Below are 21,598 nucleotides of genomic sequence, written 5' to 3'. Positions count from 1 at the left end.
TTGGTCTGTGAGGGAAGTAGATGTATCTAGTGTTTTTGTGAATGTGTAATGAACGTATAGATAGTAGTAATAGGCATTATCTCTCACAAAATGGACAACAGAGCAGCCTGGGCCTGATGAAGACTACAATGCACATTCCAGATGTTGACCAAGCATATATTTTAGATTCTTCAAAGTAGCCACCCTTTGCCTTGATGGCAGCTTTGCACACACTTGGCATTCTCTCAACCAGCTTCACCTGGAATGCTTTCCACACATGCGGAGATCATCCGTTCACCTACTCTGCGTCTCACAAAGACACGGCGGTTGGAACCAAAAATCTCAAATTTGGACTCATCAGACCAAAGGGACAGATTTCCACTGGTCTAATGTCCATTGCTTGTGTTTCTTGGCCCAAGTAAGTCTCTTCTTATTATTGGTGTCCTTTAGTAATGGTTTCTTTGCAGCAATTCGACCATGAAGCCCTGAGTCAAGCAGTCTCCTCTAAACAGTTGATGTTGAGATGTGTCTGTTACTTGAACTCTGTGAAGCAATTATTTGAGCTGCAGTTTGTGAGGCTGGTAACTCTAATGAACATATCTTCTGCAGCAGCGGTAACTCTGGGTCTTCTTTTCCTGTGGCGGTCCTCATGAGAGCCAGTTTTAACATAGAGCTTGATGATTTTTGAGACTGCACTTGAAGAAACAAAGTTCTTGATATTTTCCGGATTAACTGACCTTCATGTCTTAAAGTAATGATGAACTGTCATTTCTCTTTGCTTATTTGAGGTGTTCTTGCCATAATATGGACTTGATCTTATACAAAATAGGGCTATCTTCTGTATACCACCCCTACCTTGTCACAACACAACTGATTGGCTCAAACGCATTAAGAATGAAAGAAATTCCACAAATGAACTTTTAATAAGGCACACCGGTTAATTGAAATGCATTCCAGGTGATTACCTTATGAAGCTGGTTGAGAGAATGCCAACATGTGCAAAGCTCTCATCAAGGCAAAGGGTGGCTTTGAAGAATCTCAAATATAAAATATATTTTGATTTGTTTAACACTTTTTTGGTTACTACATGATTCCATATGTGTTATTTCATAGTTTTGATGTCACCACTATTATTCTACAATGTAGAAAATAGTTAAAATTAAGAAAAACCCTGGAATGAGTAGGTGTGTCCAAACTTTTGACTGGGTTGGCGCCCCTCCTTGGGTTGTGCCGTGGCGGAGATCTTTGTGGGCTATACTTGGCCTTGTCTCAGGATGGTAAGTTGGTGGTTGAAATATCCCTCTAGGGGTGTGGGGGCTGTGCTTTGGCAAAGTGGGTGGGGTTATATCCTGCCTGTTTGGCCCTGTCTGGGGGTATCGTCAGATGGGGCCACAGTGTCTCCTAACCCCTCCTGTCTCAGCCTCCAGTATTTATGCTGCAGTAGTTTATGTGTGGGGGGGCTAGGGTCAGTCTGTTATATCTGGAGTATTTCTCCTGTCTTATCCGGTGTCCTGTGTCCTCGACAACCACTGTGATTATTATTATTTGACCCTGTTGGTCATCTATGAACATTTGAACATCTTGGCCATGTTCTGTTATAATCTCCACCCGGCACAGCCAGAAGAGGACTTGCCACCCCTCATAGCCTGGTTCCTCTCTAGGTTTCTTCCTAGGTTCTGGCCTTTCAAGGGAGTTTTTCTTAGCCACCGTGCTTCTACACCGGCATTGCTTGCTGTTTGGGGTTTTAGGCTGGGTTTCTGTACAGCACTTTGAGATATCAGCTGATGTAAGAAGGGCTTTATAAATGCATTTGATTTGATTTGATACTGTATATAAAGGTCTGTCTACAAACAATGCAACAACATCTGTCCGCAAGACCCTACGTTGCTTTAAAGCAGTAATCACTTTTTATGTAAACATTCATGTTTAAATTGTTAGTCAGCACCACTGTCAACACTTTGTTCTATACGTTTTATAAGCCATAAAATGCACACGTTTACAACCAGCACTACTGCTGCAATGAATGAGTACAGCAAAGTGTTCCAATAAACTTGCTTTGTTATTATTAGAATATAAGGTGAACGCGCCAAATGTTCCGTGTTCTAATCTCATCATGGACAACTTTAGCATTTTAGCTACTTTGCAACTATTTAGCATTTTAGTCAACCCTTCCCCTAACCCTTATCAAACTCCTAACCCAGCCTGATCTCGTAGACTAGACGTAACATAGTAAATGTAAATCTGAGATACTCATAAGTCTCCTATGTTGTTTGGTATGGTTACATAAGACTTAAGGTGGGGTGGATGGGTATGCATACAACGCAAATTTCTAGCAACCCAAATGTTGCGAGTTCGAATCTCATCATTGCAACTTTAGTATTTTAGCTAATTATCTACTTTGAAACAACTTAGCATGTTAGCTAACCCTAACCCCTTTAACCTAACTCCCAACCTTAACCCTAACCTTAACCCTAACCCCTAGCCTAGCTAACGTTAGCCACTCAGCCACCCAGCTAAAATTCGTAACATGTAGTACATTTTGCAAATTCGTAACATATTGTACGTTTTTCAAATTCATAACATATAATACCCTGTATTCGTAATATATCATGCGAAATGGGTGATGGACATTCACAAATAAATATATACCATACGAAACTTACCATATCATATGACATATCATACGTACAGAATAATACGAAATGCTCTGAGACCAGGTTGCCTAACCCTACAGCCTTAACTCTTAACCCTTAACCCTAACCATTATAATAGCCTAGCTAATGTAACCTTTAGCCAATTAGCAACAAGAAATTGAAATTCGTAACATACCACTTCTTTGTATTGCAAATTTGTACTAATTGTAATTCATAACATTTCATTTGAAATATTTGATGGACATCCACAAATGAATGCATACCATATGAAACGTAACATATCATGAAAAATGGTGGAGACAGATTTGTATTTACTATGTTAAGTGAGTCCAGGTTGATTGTATAGCTATAGCATTACCACTGTCATATGCACAACCTGAATTTTTCCTTGACGTCACTTTATCCTTTCATAAGAATGCATCATATTGGTCTGTTTGCGGAAATGGGTTGTGCACGATCATTTGGCCAACAGGAGGCGCATTCCATTTGACCTGAGCGCGAGAGGGAAGCAAATGCATAGCTGTGGTTCACGAATAGCGAACAAGATTAGACGGCTCCCCGAAGCTCAGGATGGCGAGTCTCTTCACCATATACTCTTGATTCAGGAGGATATACGAACTTCTCTTTTACCAGTGTTTGAATCCGCTGCACTATCTGAGTGTCTCTTTCGCCTGAGGGGGAACTGAAATGAAGGCAGAAGGCAACTCGTGTGTGAATTACTATTGGATACAGTGAAGTCAAGGACGTTCAGTACATGGCTTTTCCGTCGGTGTACTACCATAAAGCTTAGGGCCACCGTAGTTATTTGGTCAAGGAAATGTGAGGACTTAGATGCAGCTCGAGACTGATGATGAGCTCTCCCTAATTCCTGGTTTACATGAAGTCGTTAAACTATCAAACGGCCTCAAGACAAAGGAAACTGCCTCAATTAATTGTGGGCTACATTGTAACATTTCAAGCTGGTATTAAATGCCACCCTGTATTGTATTTCTGTGTCTGCTGAGTAGAGGACTAAGCACGCGCTCTTGAAAAAAACAGAGGGAATGGGCCAATGAACTTTGATTTTGGGTGAGTGCTATAGTATTCTATTTCAGCGTACTGGTGTGCATCCTTTTAATCCAGGGTATGCGTTGAGCATTGCAATCCATTAATTTGTGAATAAAATGCCGTGATGTTGCTAGGTAACTGACTTGGTGTAAAGATGGTGGGTTTACTTTGGATCACAGTGAAAATCTAGGAACAATTTCAGGAACTGTTTGAGAACAGCAATTCAATATCCAATTGCAAATGAAATGTTCACTATGTTCTCAACATACCTCATGATCAGATGTAAGTGTATGCCTAGTAGGCAAATGATGCGATGCGGTAATGGGGAATCAGGGTTCGATTCCGGAGAGCGAGCCTGAGAAACGGCTATCACATCCAAGAAAGGCAGTCAACAAGTCACCATCAACAATGTCTTCATCAGCACACTAAAGAGATCAATTAATGCACGAGAGAACTAATGAACTACTCTGGATTTTTTGAATGCTGTTGAAAAGAGACGCATTATAGTACTTAATTCCCTCTGTCTGGTAATTGGTTTGGGGAACGGTTTCATTGTTGCCTCAGCCTGTCACTTGTAGTGGTGCTTGTTATCGTCTGAAGATTGTGTAACATGTTGCACATGCGAGGTGTAAATAAAATTCGAACACTACCTTTAATATCTTGAGAATCTGCAGATATGGATTCAGTTCTAATTCATCATGCACATGCATAACTTAGCCCAACCCATGCTTATCTCTAGAACAGGGATGGGCAACTTTTGGCCACAAAAAAATTGAACTCATCATGAGGGGCCGCTGTGGGTCTATATACCCACATCCATACCCACACATGCAGTCTGAGCCGGCCTGAGCCTTCTGGGGGCCCTAAGTGAATTTGCTGCAATTCTACCCGTTTTGCCATGGGGCGTAGTGAAAATGTTGCAGTTTTAATGCAAGTTTTCTGCAATTCTATACATTTTGCCTAGCCTGACGACTCACACTAATGCTTTATACTTTAGTCTGAGACTGTCATAATTGAAGTAGTTTGTGGTGAGGAGGGGCACAAGGGAGTATCAAAGCCAATGATGAATTTTCAAACCACTGCTTTACCCACGTGGCTCTGGCCCAACCCATTGGTTTCTGGAACAATCGGACGGCCCCGAATGCATTCGGTGAAGGGTCAGGGAGATACTCGAGACTCATTACGGAGAAGAAGCTAATGTCCTTGGGCGTGGCATAGCATTTGGCAGGAGCAAGGAGTTTGGGTAGCCAGTCAAAATTTTGCCATGGGCAGAAAGCGAATGTGGAATTTTACAGCAAATGTCCTTTAATTCTACACATTTAATATTTGGGGAAGGGTACCAAAAAATGTCTGCAGCATTAAAGCTCCCCAAGAACACAGAGAAATATTTGCTATTTTTAATGATATCTGAGTGACAAAATCAATTGGGGGCCCGCCGGTCAACAATAGACCATGATTAATACAAGTTTAGATTGTCTAGGCAGCTGACATGAGCTAATTGAGTGACTGACATAACAAGAGAGAAACTGCTGATGCACAGACAAATTTTGAAATTATTTTTGGGTGAGATTTTATTTTATGAACAATACAAAACATACAAATGACAACATCATACAAACATCAACTACAGTATGTGACAATACGTATGTGGACACCTGCTAGTCAAACATCCTCATTCCAAAATTATAGGCATTAATATGGAGTTGGTCCCCCCCCTTTGCTGCTATAACAGCCTCCACTCTTCTGGGAAGGCTTTCCACTAGATGTTGGAACATTGCTGCGGGGACTTGCTTCCATTCAGCCACGAGCATGAGTGAGGTTGGGCACTGATGTTGGGCGGTTAGGCCTGGCTTGCAGTTGGCGTTCCAATTCATCCCAGTGGGGTTGAGGTCAGGGCTCTGTGCAGGCCAGTCAAGTTCTTCCACACCGATCTCGACAAACATTTTCTGTATGAACCTCGCTTTGTACACTGGGGCATTGTCATGCTGAAACAGGAAAGGGCCTTCCCCAAAGTTGGAAGCACAGAATCGTCTATAATGTCATTTTTTGCTTTAGTGTTAAGATTTCCCTTTGCTGGAACTAAGGGGCCTAGCCCGAACAATGAAAAACGGCTCCAGACCATTATTCCTGCTCTACCAAACTTTACGGTTGGTGCTATGCATTGGGGAATGTAGCGTGCTCCTGGCATCCGCCAAACCCAGATTCATTCGTCGGACTGCCAGATCACTCCAGAGAACGCGTTTCCACTGCTCCAGAGTCCAATGGCGGCAAGCTTTACACCACTCCAGCCGATGCTTGGCATTGTGATTTTAGGTTTATTTGCGGCTGCTTGGCCATGGAAACCCATTTAACAAAGCTCCCCAATGAGCAGTTCTTGTGCTGACGTTGCATCCAGTGGCAGTTTGGAACTTGGTAGTGAGTGTTGTAACCCGAGGACAGATGATTTTTACGTGCTTCAGCACTCGGCGGTCCAGTTCTGTGAGCTTGTGTGGCCTACCATTTCGCGGCTGAGACATTGTTGCTCCTAGACGTTTCCACTTCACAATAACAGCACTTACAGTTGACCGGGGCAACTCTAGCAGGGAATACATTTGATGAACTGACTTGTTGAGAAGGTGGCACCCTATGACGGTGCCATGTTCAAAGTCACTGAGCTTTGGCAGTAGAATGGCCGTAGAATGGCAGTAGAATGGCCTTACTGCATGGCTGTGTGCTCGAGTTTATACACCTGTCATCAACGGGTGTGGCTGAAATAGCCAAATCTACTCATTTGAAGGGGTGTCCACATACTTTTGTGTATAGGGTTGTGTGCACTTGTGGTGTACACTACATATCTCCAGCGCACACATCACTTTCTGGCCACTCACATGGCCTGAAACTGCACCATTTGGTTTCTCTCTGTAGCCCATGCACTTTCAATATTTCAATAAAAAAATCATTCTATTTTTCCATTGTGTTAATGATGGCAGACTGATTTCTTAGTTTTTAGTAAATGTTTTTTCAAGATGAGTGATGAAGTGAATCGTCCAACCCATCGGGTATCTACCTACATCCCCATATTCTACTATTCTAACTCTCAACAGTAAGATAAAACCCCGACTGAGTGGGCGCCGACAGTTTCCCATCCCTGCTCAAGAATATTGAGAGCAGTAGCAGGAAGGCCCTGTTTGTTTCCCTTCTGTCTTTTAGGGTGACAATATTAGTCAGTTATATCCTGACACCGGGACACATCTTGGTCACTGTGTTCATATTTTGTCAAGTGCTATTTTCACAATGTATTTTCCTGTATAAGGTGTGCAACTGAACCGTTTATGTTATGAGAAGGAAATAATGATATTGATTAGATCAGTTATACATGGTAGTATCTTAGAGTGATCTTGTGTTTTTCATCCAGGTTTTGTAATGGTCTCTCATCAGTCTTTTTAATAATTGGAATTATTAAGCTCTGACTGCAGCATCACCTGCATGTTTGTTTCACGTAGTCTGCCAAACTGAAGAGTGATGTGCTATCCATCAATTTTTGTTAGTACTATATTGTGAACTCCTGACCACGTCTCTTAATGCAGCTGTCAGTTTGGTTCGGTTCTGTGGGCTTCCATGGTGAGGTGCACTCCCCACTCTACAGGGTGACTCATTCTCCAGTGCTGAACGGGGGCTGTGGCCAATGCTGCCCAGATGATGGTTCTGTACTGAAGGGCAGACTTGATGCAATGCCACTGTTCTGATGGGCGTCCGCTCTACCACAGGGGCACTCTACCCAAGGTTGCCCCTTGTCCCAGTGGCACTGTACTGAAAGCATGCACATTTTTTCAGGATATGTATGATTGTCAGGCCAAAGGCGCACGTTTCCCTTTATTTTGTTGACAAAGTAGCTGAACCCCCCTACTGGAGCAGGTTGTGAAGACCCTCCAGGCTCGTGCAAAGGGCAACATGGCGTCTCTCAAGCCACACAGCTTCAACACACTGATAGAGCAGACGTCCTCCTCAATGACGTCAACATTGTCTATTGCCAGAAAAGAAAAGAAAGGGATTAAAAATGCATAAGGGGTCGTTCCATTGGATTTAAGTCACTTTTTGGCTGCACCCATTTTGATTTTAACAAAATTTTCCATACATATTTGCCCATGGTAGAAGTAATCAGAAAGTTACTTTTTGGATGTAAAATGCCAAAACATTCAGGAGAAGTGTGGCATATCAAGAAGCTGATTAAACAGCATGATCATTACACAGGTGTACCTTTTGCTGGGGACAATAAAAGGCCACTCTAAATTGTACAGTTTTGTCACACAACACAATGCCACAGATGTCTCAAGTTTTGAGGGAGCGTGCAGTTGACACGCTGACTGCAGGAATGTCCACCAGAGCTGTTGCCAGAGAATTGAATGCCAATTGCACTACCATAAGCCGCTTCCAACGTCGTTTTAGAGCATTTGGCTGTACGTCCAACCAGCCTCACAACCGCAGACCATGTGTATGGCTTCGTGTGGGCGAACGGTTTGCTGATGTCAACATTGTGAACAGAGTGCCCCATGGTGGCGGTGGGGTTATGGCAGGTATTCTCAAACTGGGGTACACGCAATGCCGTCGGGGGTACTCCAAATAAATATGTGATTCACATATATTGTTTTCACATTTTCAAACAGTCCATTTATATTTTCCAACAGGGTTATACATTTGGGTGAGGTTTTTTTCTCGCCTGAGTAGCCTCATTTCACTGCCAAAAATAAAATTAAACCATCTAGTGTTCAGCGAAATAACAACACAATGTCAAATACAGGTAGCCTAGTCGAATAATTAACATCCAATCACATTAACCGTTACTCTCTCGCGGGAATTCCACTAACGGTCCGTGTGTAGCCAAACGTAGCTGCTGCTCATTCCGTTTGCTCTAAAATTGATAAAGGTTTAACAAAAGTAAGGCCTGCGTCCATAGAGACACATACCAGCTCTACTGGTAGTACTGCTACTACCAGTAGTACTACATAGTTTGTATAGTACTGTATAGTTTGAAAATGTGAATATAAAAAAGAAAGAAAAAATAATATGTTAATCACATTTTTATTTGGCGTACCCCAGGTTGGGAATACCTGCTCTACAGCATCTGATGTCTGCTGTGGTGTTGGGCTGTTATATGATGGACCACATTTATGCTCCAGCCTGCCAAACCTCAACCAGTGGATGGGACAGGAACCTCCAGTGCTCTGTTGTGCTGTGATGTACATAGACAGTCAGGTGCCAGATCGGGATCTTGTCCAGGGAGAGAGAGAGAAACCTCCTGCACATACAGTACCAGTCAAAAGTTTGGACACACCTACTCATTCAGGGGTTTTTCTTTATTTTTACTATTTTCTACATTGTAGAATAATAGTGAAGACAGCAAAATGATGAAATAGCACATATGGAATCATGTAGTAACCAAAAAAGTGTTAAACAAATCAAAATAGATTTTAGATTCTTCAAAGTAGCCACCCTTTGCCTTGATGACAGCTTTGCACACTCCTGGCATTCTCTCAACCAGCTTCACATGGAATGCTTTTTCAACAGTCTTGAAGGAGTTCCCACATATGCTGAGCACTTGTTGGCTGCTTTTCCTTCACTCTGCGGTCCAACTCATCCCAAACCACCTCAATTGGGTTGAGGTCGGGTGACTGTGAAGGCCAGGTCATCTGAAGCAGCACTCCATCACTCTCCTTCTTGGTCAAATAGCCCTTACACAGCCTGGAGGTGTGTTGGGACATTGTCCTGTTGAAAAACAAAAGATAGTCCCACTAAGCGCAAACCAGATGGGATGGCGTATCGATGCAGAATGCTGTGGTAGCCATGCTGGTTAAGTGTGCCTTGAATTTTAAATAAATCACTGACGGTGTCACCAGCAAAGCACCATCACACCTCATCCATGCATCACGGTGGGAACCACACATGCGGAGATCATCCGTTCACCTACTCTGCTGGAACCAAAAATCTCAAATTTGGACTCATCAGACCAAAGGACAGATTTCCACTGGTCTACTGTCCATTGCTCGTATTTCTTGGCCCAAGCAAGTCTCTTCTTCTTACTGGTGTCCTTTAGTAGTGGTTTCTTTGCAGCAATTCGACCATGAAAGCCTGATTCACACAGTCTCCTTTGAACAGTTGATGTTGAGGTGTGTCTGTTACTTGAACTCTGTGAAGCATTTATTTGGGCTGCAATTTCTGAGGCTGATAACTGTAATGAACTTATCCTCTGCAGCAGAGGTAACTCTGGGTCTTCCTTTCCTGTGGCGGTCCTCATGAGAACCAGTTTCATCATAGGGCTTGATGGTTTTAAAATTCTTCCATTTAAGAATGATGGAGGCCACTGTGTTCTTGGGGAGCTTTAATGCTGCAGACATTTTTTGGTACCCTTCCCCAGATCTGTGCCTTGACTCAATCCTGTCTCGGAACTCTACAGACAATTCCTTCGACCTCATGGCTTGGTTTTTGCTCTGACATGCACTGTCAACTGTGGGACTTTATATAGACACGTGTGCCTTTCCAAATCATGTCCAATCAATTGAATTTACCCCAGGTGGACTCCAGTAAAGTTGTAGAAACATCTCAAGTTTGATCAATGGAAACGGGATGCACCGGAGCTCAATTTTAAGTCTCATAGCAAAGGGTCTGATTTTATTTGTTTCTAAATTGGCAAAGTGTCTGTCTTCACTTGTAGTCTGTGAGAAAGACCCGATCACATGATAGAGAGCCATGTGAGTGAGAGGTGCTTCAGAGCACGCAGCATTCAGGGAGAAGGGAACAACGACCACTTGCCGCAAAAGGCATGGATTTTTTTAGGGTGCATTACGACCACACACAGGGGATGGCGCCGGGAATTTCGAGGCATTATCAAGTGTTTTTCAAATTGTGAATGACAGACTGACGAAGTGGTACAGCCGGCGCAAAAAACAAAGCAGAGCTCATTCTTTTCAAGCAACTTTTCTTCAAATCTTCAGTAGTTGCATCATGCAGCCTTAAAATGTATTAAAAATCAAAACATATAGCCCAACATTTGCAGAACAACTAAAGTTACATTAATAACTCTAAATTAAGCATATATGAGTACCAGTTTCTTTGTTAACCGCTCAACACAGAATAGCCGCATGTGAACACTCCCTCAAATCGTTTGGAGAAAATATCCTGTCTATTTTATTCAGCTTTGTTCAATTGTAATCTTCATACTATAAAATAATGCCACGGAATTGTAACCAAATCTTGTCTGCTAAATGAACTAGTGTAGTCCACAGCCATATGGCATAGCCAGATCAGAATATACTATTCTGTTCTTCTGAAATGGACTACATTTTCTTCATATCATGTTTCTTTAGACCTGTCTAAAATAAATAATAGATTTATTATGAAGTTGTAGGCTATGTTACATGGATTTATTAGACTTTTAAAAATGTAGATGTTCCAAAGGTCTGCATCAGTGGCTTGTAGGCTATGTGTGGAAGCCAGGAGATGCCAAATGTGTTTATGTTAATTAATGGTCAATTGCCATGAGACGGACAGCTATTTGCTTGAGAATTACTGGCTGATGAAATTTCGTGACGGCCAACAGCCCTAGTTCTCACACAGCAGTTATGCACAGATGTGTAGTGCTAGGATCCTTTCTCCCTCAGGCAGTGTTAGCCTAATCTCGGTTAACCCAGAACTAAAGTTATGCGTAGTTGGTTAGATGCTCAATTAAGTTCAGGGTCCATACATGTTAAGACAAGAGATTGAATGAGGATCGGGAACTAAACAAAGAGCTCCACCCTCTCGCTTTGCAAGTTATGGGCAACTCTATGGGCCAAATGTCCCCTCCCCTTCTAAAATTTGGAAGATTCTAACACCTGCGAGATAGTGATTTATCCAAATAACCAGTGACGAAAAACCCGAGCACCGAAACTCAATCTCACAGATCATGTTGTATTATGACAGTTCTATGGTACCATTTATGTTTACGTAGTATGTCCACTAGAGATTAGTGTTAGCCAAAATCCTCGGCGGCAGTCTTAACCTTTTTAAAACTCAAGCCTTTCAAAGTCCTGTCTACGCAGGTTCTGTTTTGGAGATGACAGAAGCATGTCTGTTCTTTCTCTGTTACGCTGTGTACTGAACTGGCATGCATGATTGTTGATGACACTCCGATGTTCAGATTAAGGGAATTAAATAGTCTGTAATGCGCACCACAGCGGAGCTTAACTTCTTAACTCAGACAGCGGTGTGTAGTTTGCTGTAGCTGCTGGCAAAGTAATGACTACATCAAGCTTGTGACTTTGCTTTTGCTGTTTGTTTTGGTTGTGTTTCGGTTTATTTTGTGCCCAATAGAAATGAATGGTAAATAATGTATTGGAGTCACTTTTATTGTAAATAAGAATAGAATGTTTCTAAACACTTCTACATTAATGTGGATGCTACCATGTGGTTAATGATGAGTGAGAAGGTTACAGATGCGCAAATATCATATATACCCCAAGACGTGCTAACCTCTCATTACAATAACAGGGGAGGTTAGCACTTTTTGGGGGGGTATGATATTTGTGTGTCTTACTTTCTCACTTATCATTATTCAGCCTACAATCAGAACACTTATTTTTCTCAGAGTGCGGGCGGAGCAGGAGAGAGTGGCTCGCTCATCACAACAGCAGGCCCCAGCGAAACAGGCGCATGACAGACAGGTGGAGGGCAGAGACTTTTATTACAGGAATAACTGTTTGACCAAATCATGGTTTCAGTTTGGATTGAGGTGACCGTGTAGAATGTGCAGCTCGCACCGATGCGACCAATTTTTAAAAATGTAACTAGCACAACCATGTCAAAGGGTCACAAAATGTGAGACAATGGTCAGTCTGGAGCCACACACATATATACATTTACATTTTAGTCATTTAGCAGACGCTCTTATCCAGAGCGACTTACAATAGTGAATGCATACATTTCATTTCATGCATTTTTTTTTTTTTGTACTGGCCCCCTGTGGGAATCGAACCCACAACCCTGGCGTTGCAAACACCATGCTCTACCAACTGAGCTACAGGGAACACACACAGAACAAGTTCGGAGTAAGCCAGGAGTGTGATAGGCCAGTGGTGAGGAGGTTGTAACTTGAGCGCTCCTTCACCCTGAGGTGTTTGTGTGTCCAGCTAATCCAGCACAGTGGAGCATCAGGGCCCTGGGTCACAGCATGCCTCAATTTTTCCACTGCACTGAGTGGGATTCTGGGAGGGAGAGGTGGACAGGAGGCTAAGTGTGTGTGCGTTCGTGCGTGCTTACAGGAGCTCATCAGACATTTCACTTTTCTTGTTTTGGTTCCGCCTGCAACATGTTTTCTTCCTTTCCTTTCTGGGAGAAACAAACGGAAAGAGCAGAAGCATGTTTGTGTACAACTCATATTCATCATTGACCAGATTCGTTTACACTTCATATTACACTTACTGTGTGTAATGAGTTAAGTTAATCATTCATTATATTATTATTATTATTAGCCATTCATTCATCATGGCACTTGATGAAGTCGATACTTACCATCAGCAATTAGGGATATGTTTGCACAAAACGACTGGTATCCGGCTGTGCAACCACTGCCAACATATAATCGTTTAATCTTTTTAAGGGGGAGATCAGCTTTAATATTGCAGATAGATTGTAGCTTCCATCAATGTAATCACTTTCAATCCCCCATCATTTTTTACAAATGTGTGTGTGTGTGTGTGTGTGTGTGTGTGTAAGCAAAAATAGAAATGTCCTCTCACTGTCAACTGCGTTTATTTTCAGCAAACTTAACATGTGTAAATATTTGTATGAACATAAGATTCAACAACTGAGACATAAACTGAAAGAGTTACACAGACATGTGACTAACAGAAATGGAATAATGTGTCCCTGAACAAAGGGGGGGTCAAAATCAAAAGTAACAGTCAGTATCTGGTGTGGCCACCAGCTGCATTAAGTACTGTAGTGCATCTCCACATGGACTGCACCAGTTTTGGCAGTTCTTGCTGTGAGATGTTTCCCCACTCTTCCACCAAGGCACCCACAAGTTCCAGGACATTTCTGGGGGGAATGGCCCTAGCCCTCACCCTCCGATCGAACAGGTTCCAGACGTGCTCAATGGGATTGAGATCCGGGTTCTTCGCTGGCCATGGCAGAACACTGACATTCCTGTCTTGCAGGAAATCACGCGCAGAATGAGCAGTATTTGCTGGTGGCATTGTCATGCTGAAGGGTCATGTCAGGATGAACCTGCAGGAAGTGTACCACATGAGGGAGGAGGATGTCTTCCCTGTAACGCACAGCGTTGAGATTGCCTGCAATGACAACAAGCTCAGTCCGATGATGCTGTGATACACCGCCCCAGACCATGACATGCCCTCCACCTCCAAATCGATCCCGCTCCAGAGTACAGGCCTCGGTGTAACGCTCATTCCTTCGACAATAAACGCAAATCCAACCATCACCCCTGGTGAGACAAAACCGTGACTCGTCAGTGAAGAGCACTTTTTGCCAGTCCTGTCTGGTCCAGCGACGGTGGGTTCGTGCCCATAGGCAATGTTGTTGCCGGTGATGTCTGGTGAGGACCTGCCTTACAACAGGCCTACAAGCCCTCAGTCCAGCCTCTCTCAGCCAATTGCAGACAGTCTGAGCACTGATGGAGGGATTGTGCGTTCCGGGCAGTTGTTGTTGCCATCCTGTACCAGTCCCGCAGGTGTGATGTTCCGATGTTCCGATCCTGCGTAGGTGTTGTTACACGTGGTCTGCCACTGCGAGGACGATCAGCTGTCCGTCCTGTCTCCCTGTAGCGCTGCCTTCGGCGTCTCACAGTACAGACATTGCAATTTATTGCCCTGGCCACATCTGCAGTCCTCATGCCTCCTTACAGCATGCCTAAGACACATTCACGCAGATGAGCAGGGACCCTGGGCATCTTTCTTTTGGTGTTTCTCAGAGTCAGTAGAAAGGCCTCTTTAGTGTCCTAAGTTTTCATAACTGTGACCTTAATTGCCTACCGTCTGTAAGCTGTTAGTATCTTAACGACCGTTCCACAGATGCATGTTCATTAATTGTTTATGGTTCATTGAACAAGCATGGGAAACAGTGTTTAAACTCTTTACAATGAAGATCTGTGAAGTTATTTGGATTTTTATGAATTATCTTTGAAAGACAGGGTCCTGAAAAGGGCCGTTTCTTTTTTGCTGAGTATGTATGTATGTATGTATGTATGTATGTATGTATGTATGTATGTATGTATGTATGTATGTATGTATGTATGTATGTATGTATGTATGTATGTATGTATGTATGTATGTATGTATGTATGTATGTATGTATGTATGTATGTATGTATGTATGTATGTATGTATGTATGTATGTATGTATGTACAGTTGAAGTTGGAAGTTTACATACACTTAGGTTGGAGTCATTAAAACTCGTTTTTCAACCGCTGCACAAATTTGTTGTTAACTAACTATAGTTTGGGCAAGTTGGTTAGGACATCTACTTTGTGCATGACACAAGTAATTTTTCCAACAATTGTTTACAGACAGATTATTTCACTTATAATTCACTGTATCACAATTCCAATGGGTAAGAAGTTCACATACACTTAGTTGACTGTGCCTTTAAACGGCTGGAAAATTCCAGAAAATGATGTCATGGCTTTAGAAGCTTCTGATAGGCTAATTGACATCATTTGAGTCAATTGGAGGTGTACCTGTGGATGTATATCAAGGCCTACCTTCAAACTCAGTGCCTCTTTGCCCGACATCATGGGAAAATCAAAAGAAATCAGCCAAGACCTCAGAAAAACAATTGTAGACCTCCACAAGTCTGGTTCATCCTTGGGAGCGATTTCCAAACGCCTGAAGGTACCACGTTCATCTGTACAAACAATAGTGCGCAAGTATAAACACCATGGGACCACACAGCTGTCATACCGCTCAGGAAGGAGATGTGTTCTGTCTCCTAGAGATGAACGAACTTTGGTGCGAAAAAGTGCAAATCAATCCCAGAACAACAGCAAAGGACCTTGTGAAGATGCTGGAGGAAACCGGTACAAAAGTATCTATATCCACAGTAAAATGAGTCCTATATCAACATAACTTGAAAGGCTGCTCAGCAATGAAGAAGCTACTGCTCCAAAACCGCCATAAAAAAGCCAGACTACGGTTTGCAACTGCACATGGGGACAAAGATCATACTTTTTGGAGAAATGTCCTCTGGTCTGATGAAACAAAAATAGAACTGTTTGGCCATAATGACCATCGATATGTTTGGAGGAAAAATGGGGAGCTTGCAAGCGAAAGAACACCATCCCAACCGTGAAGCATGGTGGTGGCAGCATCATGTTGTGGGGGTGCTTTGCTGCAGGAGGGACTGGTGCACGTCTTAAAATAGATGGCATCATGAGGAGGACAATTAGGTGGATATATTGAAGCAACATCTCAAGACATCAGTCAGGAAGTTGAAGCTTGGTCGCAAGTGGGTCTTCCAAATGGACAATGACCCCAAGCATACTTCCAAAGTTGTGGCAAAATGGCTTAAGGACAACAAAGTCAAGGTATTGGAGTGACCTCAATCCCATAGAAAATTTGTAGGCAGAACTGAAAAAGCATGTGAGAGCAAGGAGGCCTACAAACCTGACTCAGTTACACCAGCTCTGTCAGGAGGAATGGGCCAAAATTGACCCAACTTATTGTGGGAAGCTTGTAGAAGGCTACCTGAAACATTTGACCCAAGTTAAACAATTTAAAGGCAATGCTACCAAATACTAATTGAGTTTATTTCATTAAATAGTACCCGCAAAACACCAGTCTCAATGTCAACAGTGAAGAGGCGACTCCAGGATGAGTTTCTCTGTCTAGTGTCTGTGGTATTTTTCTCATCTTAATCTTTTCTTTTTATTGGCCAGTTTGAGATGTGGATTTTTCTTTGCAACTCTGCCTAGAAGGCCAGCGTCCCGGAGTCACCTCATCGATGTTGACGTTGAGACTGGTGTTTTGCGGGTACTATTTAATGAAGCTGCCGTTGAGGACTTGTGAGGCGTCTGTTTCTCAAACTAGACACTCTAATGTACTTGTCCTCTTGCTCAGTTGTGCACCAGGGCCTCCCACTCCTCTTTCTATTCTGGTTAGAGACAGTTTGCGCTGTTCTGTGAAGGGAGTAGTACACAGCTTTGTACAAGATCTTTAGTTTCATGGCAATTTCTCGCATGGAATAGCCTTAGTTTCTCAGAACAAGAATAGATTGACGAGTTTCAGAAGAAAGTTATTTGTTTCTGGCCATTTTGAGCCTGTAATCGAACCCACAAATGCTGATGCTCCAGATAGACAACTAGTCTAAAGAAGGCCAGGTTTATTGTTTCTTTAATAAGCACAACAGTTTTCAGCTGTGCTAACATAATTGCAAAAGGGTTTTCTAATGATCAATTAGCCTTTTAAAATGATACACTTGGATTAGTTAACAACATGCCATTGGAACACAGGAGTGATGGTGGCTGATAATGGGCCTCTGTACGCCTATGTAGTAATTCCATTAAAAATCACTGTTTCCAGCTACAATAGTTATTTACAACATTAACAATGTCTACACTGTATTTCTGATTAATTTTATGTTATTTTAATGGACAAAAACAAGGCAATTTCTAAGTGACCCCAAAGTTTTGAACAGGGCAGTGCGTGTGTATATATGAGAACCCACTTATTCAAGGGTTTTTCTTTATTTTGACTATTTTCTACATTGTAGAATAATAGTGAAAACATCAAATATGGAATCATGTAGTAACCAAAACAGTGTTAAACAAATATATTAGATTTGAAATTCTAGTAGCCACCCCTGATGACAGCCTCGATGACAGCTTTGCACACTCTTGGCATTCTTCTCAACCAGCTTCATGAGGTAGTCACCTGGAATGCATTTCAATGAACAGGTGTGCCTTGTTAAAGGTTAATTTGTGGAATTTATTTCCTTCTTAATGCATTTGAGCCAGTCGGCTGTGTTGTGACAAGGTAGGGGTGGTATACGGAAGATAGCCCAATTTGGTAGAAGACCAAGTCCATATTATGGCAAAAACAGCTCAAATAAGCAAAGAGAAATGACAGTCCATCATTACTTTAAGACATGAAGGTCAGTAAAACCTGAAAATGTCAAGAACTTTGAAAGTTTCTTCAAGTGCAGTCGCAAAAACCATCAAGCCCTATGATGAAACTGGCTCTCATGAGGACCGCCACAGGAATGGAAGACGCCGAGTTACCTCTGCTGCAGAGGATAAGTTCATTGGAGTTACCAGCCTCCCAAATTGCAGGCCAAATAAATGCTTCACAGAGTTCAATAACAGACACATCTCAACATCAACTGTTCAGAGGAGACTGTGTGAATCAGGCCTTCGTGCTTGAATTGATGCAAAGAAACCACTACTAAAGGACATCAATAAGAAGAAGAGACTTGCTTGGGCCAAGAAACACGAGCAATGGACGTTAGACCGGTGGAAATTTGTCCCTTGGTCTGAAGTCCAAATTAGAGATTTTGTTCCAACCGCCGTGTCTTTGAGAGACGCGGTGTGGATGAATGGATGATCTCTGCATGTGTATTTCCCACCGTAAAGCATGGAGGAGGAGGTGTTAGTTGGGGGGTGCTTTACTGGTGACACTGTTGGTGATTTATTTAGAATTCAAGGCACACTTAATCAGCATGGCTACCACAGCATTCTGCATCGATACGCCATCCCATCTGGTTTGCGCTTAGTGGGACTATCATTTGTTTTTCAACAGGACAATGACCCAACACACCTCCAGGCTGTGTAAGGGCTATTTGACCAAGAAGGAGAGTGATGGAGTGCTGTATCAGATGACCTGGCCTCCACAATCACCCGACCTCAACCCAATTGAGATGGTTTGGGATGAGTTGGACCGCAGAATGAAGGAAAAGCGGCCAACAAGTGCTCAGCATATGTGGGAACTCCTTCAAGACTGTTGAAAAAGCATTCCAGGTGAAGCTGGTTGAGAGAATGCAAAGAGTGGCTATTTGAAGAATCTCAAATATAAAATCTATTTTGATTTAACACCTTTTTTTTTTTTCATATGTGTTATTTCATCGTTTTGATGTCTTCACTTACTTAAAGCAAACTTTTGACTGGTAGTGTATATATCACTATGGTCAATGCATGTTTACTTAAAGCAATTTGTTAGGAGGACCTGTAATAAAACATGGCCAAACAGCATCGTACGTGTATTGACTCCGTTTAGTCTAATATCAAAAATAATATTCATACGCAGTTCATAAGAACACCTTCAAATACAATTATTTGATTGCCTTGTTAAAAGTCATCAAATTAATTGTTGCCATGCTAATGTTTGAATTAAGCCTTTTGCTTAATTCATACTACTTTTGTAGCTATAACATAGGTCAACATTCTAAAAAAATGCATTAAATATCACTCCCCCACTAAGCCTGTCTAGAACACCAGTGTTCTACATTACTGGCATAATCAGATTTGTGTTCAGGAAACAAAACAAGACACACTTCCTGTCAGTTGATATTTTCTAGACTTTCAGGGCTGTGCGGTGCTTGTTTTTGTTCCTTTTGAACCTCTGTATAATTTGAGTTGATTAGATACAAGATACCATGAGATCACTGAGCATGGAGAGCAGAGAGACTGATGAGCATCGATCGCAGTAGATGGCAGAGTGCACAGACTCAACACAAACGAGCATACAGCCTAAATGCTCCTTCTTGGGGGAAACTCCTTAGATGGTTTATAAGAGGTGCTTCATGTTAACAACCTTATGTACTCTGTATGTGCACAACTGGTGTCAATATTTGTCCTAGTTGTACTGAAGTAAAATAGTTCATTATGTCTTTACTCAGCGACCATTTACTGTTCTATGTTCATTTTTTTTTCTTCTGCTTTGGCTTGTCAGAGGCTGTCACTGTAACTGAATCATTCTCAAGTAACAACCCCTTCTCAGTCACCAGGTCCACATCAATAACTAACTAGGCTGTGTTTGTGTTCTTGTGTGTGTAGGTCTGTGTCTTTATTTGCTTGTTGATTTGTGTGTGTGTTGGGTGTTTCTATGTAGCCAATGGGAGACCGGGTAACCTGGAGTGCCTCTTAATTCCTTGAGTGTATTTCTGGCTTTGACATGTGGAATTTCACCCTGGCACTTACGCAAGTTCTATTTTGTACCGGAGTAAAAGAACGGTGAGAGGGGCAGGAGAGCGTCTTGGCCTGACCATACCAGCCTCAGATGACGTGAATTTTAAGGCAGCCCCCCCGTACCTCTCTGATTTGAGGGTTTAGGTTCAATGTGGAAGACACATTTCAGTTGAATACATTGTTGATCAACTGACTAGGTATCCCCTTTCCCTTTCCTGAGCCCCACCCTCCCCTACTGTCACACTCCCTCCCATGCACCGCCACTCCCCCTGGAGGCTGCATTATCTCTATGGGCCAGATGATAAGATTCAGTGCATAGTGTCTGAGATACACAGGGATTTATGTGGCTAGTTGAACTGAAAGGACCCGCTATGTCACTTTTATGACCTCTGATGTGTCCACATTCCTCGTCAACCTTATTGACTGAAGACTGTGGCTCTATCAATTTTGCATGGTGCTAGTCAGCAAAGATGTCATCTACAAGCGACGATGTCGTCATTGGCACATGGTTTTTCTCTTACCACAGTTCATTATCTGCTGTGTAAGAAATGTAAAAAGTGCGTTGTACTTGTCCCTGCCTGCTCCCTATCTCACCTCCCTTCAGCAGAACAGGTGAAGCTGGTCTGGCGCTCAGCCGATGACGGAGAATACGGTAGTACAGCCTGTCCCCACGCATCCCTGATGGGACCACTGATTAATGGCACATCACTGCAAACGCTCCCACAGAGCTGCATTCTGGGACAGGAAGAAGGTGGGGTGTTGGTGTAGGAGAACACTGTTCTGCCTTCTCCCTCCTGGATGATGGTTGTTCCAAAAATGGTGAGACGGGGCTCCTAAACTAACCTGTCTCCTTCCCCACTGAACTTTTAGCCTAAGTCTATGGTGGAGGGGTGGTGTTATTTCTTTCACCCCTCAATGTGTAGTCCACATCCTCTAGCCTGGGTCGTTCCATTTCATTTCAATCACTTTTTAACTGCACCGCTTTTGATTTGAACAAAGCTTTTTAGATTTATATTTGTCCGTGGTAGAAGTGGTCAGAAAGTAACTTTGGACCTGAACGCCAAAACATTTAGGAGATGGAAGTGCATAAATTCACTTATTTTGCATACCCCACCCTACCATGAGACAATTATAATTATTTTGATCAAAATTGTCATTTCTTTCACCTTTTAACGTTAGTTATCTAATAACGTGCGTCATGATGTTTTATGGAACCTGTTACAGGTTATCCCAGCAAAAAAAAAGGTTGCACAGGTATTTGGTGAAAATGTACTGTGTTCTGTGAATTCTGCAGTTTGCCTCTCTGTAGTGTTGTTTTGCCCTAAAAGGTATTGAGTGTTAAGTTTGGGAGGTGGGGGTGTGTTTTGCCTTGTCCGACTTGTAGAGGCATCTATGCTTCATGTTTTGTGGGGTAGGTTCTTGTCAAATTTGCAGCCAAATCCTTTGTGGGAGGGACGTGTCTTGTGCAATGAAGCTGTGTTATGTGGTGTCATTCTAAAGGGCTGGTTGGAGAGAGGTGACGAGCCCAGGGACTCTGGGACCCACCATCTCCATCAGGGAAGTGCACAGCTATTAAAGCAGAAAATGCAATTAGGCCTGCTCAAACGAAGCAAGGACCTCAATCCCCTGGTAGATGCTGGATTGGCAAATCTAATCAGCAAGTTCCATGCTCGGCTTAAAGTGAATGTTGCCGCCCCCCACTCATCACACTGTTCTGTGGTCCCCCTGTGCCAAGGCCTATCTGTCACCTGAGTGTGTTTTGTTTTGTGA

General features: G+C 42.6%; 1 protein-coding gene across 9 annotated transcripts in view; it reads left to right on the top strand.

Annotated features, from left to right (window-relative positions):
- The first annotated feature begins 3,099 nt into the window (after window positions 1-3,099).
- The window catches only part of LOC106585272 (membrane-associated phosphatidylinositol transfer protein 2), an 89,456-nt gene continuing 70,957 nt past the window's right edge, over window positions 3,100-21,598 (top strand). For 6 of the 9 annotated variants that reach the window (XM_014171322.2, XM_014171315.2, XM_014171316.2 and 3 more), the window contains exon 1: window positions 3,101-3,701. The gene's annotated coding sequence lies outside the window, so the exon portion shown is untranslated. Of the gene's footprint in view, window positions 3,702-21,598 lie in introns of all 9 variants that reach the window. The other 3 variants (XM_014171320.2, XM_014171314.2, XM_045706656.1) reach the window with 2 other exon arrangements.

Source organism: Salmo salar, chromosome ssa24, assembly GCF_905237065.1.
Source record: "Salmo salar chromosome ssa24, Ssal_v3.1, whole genome shotgun sequence".
NCBI classification, from domain to species: Eukaryota; Metazoa; Chordata; class Actinopteri; order Salmoniformes; family Salmonidae; genus Salmo; species Salmo salar.
This window is presented reverse-complemented; position numbering and strand designations above follow the sequence as displayed.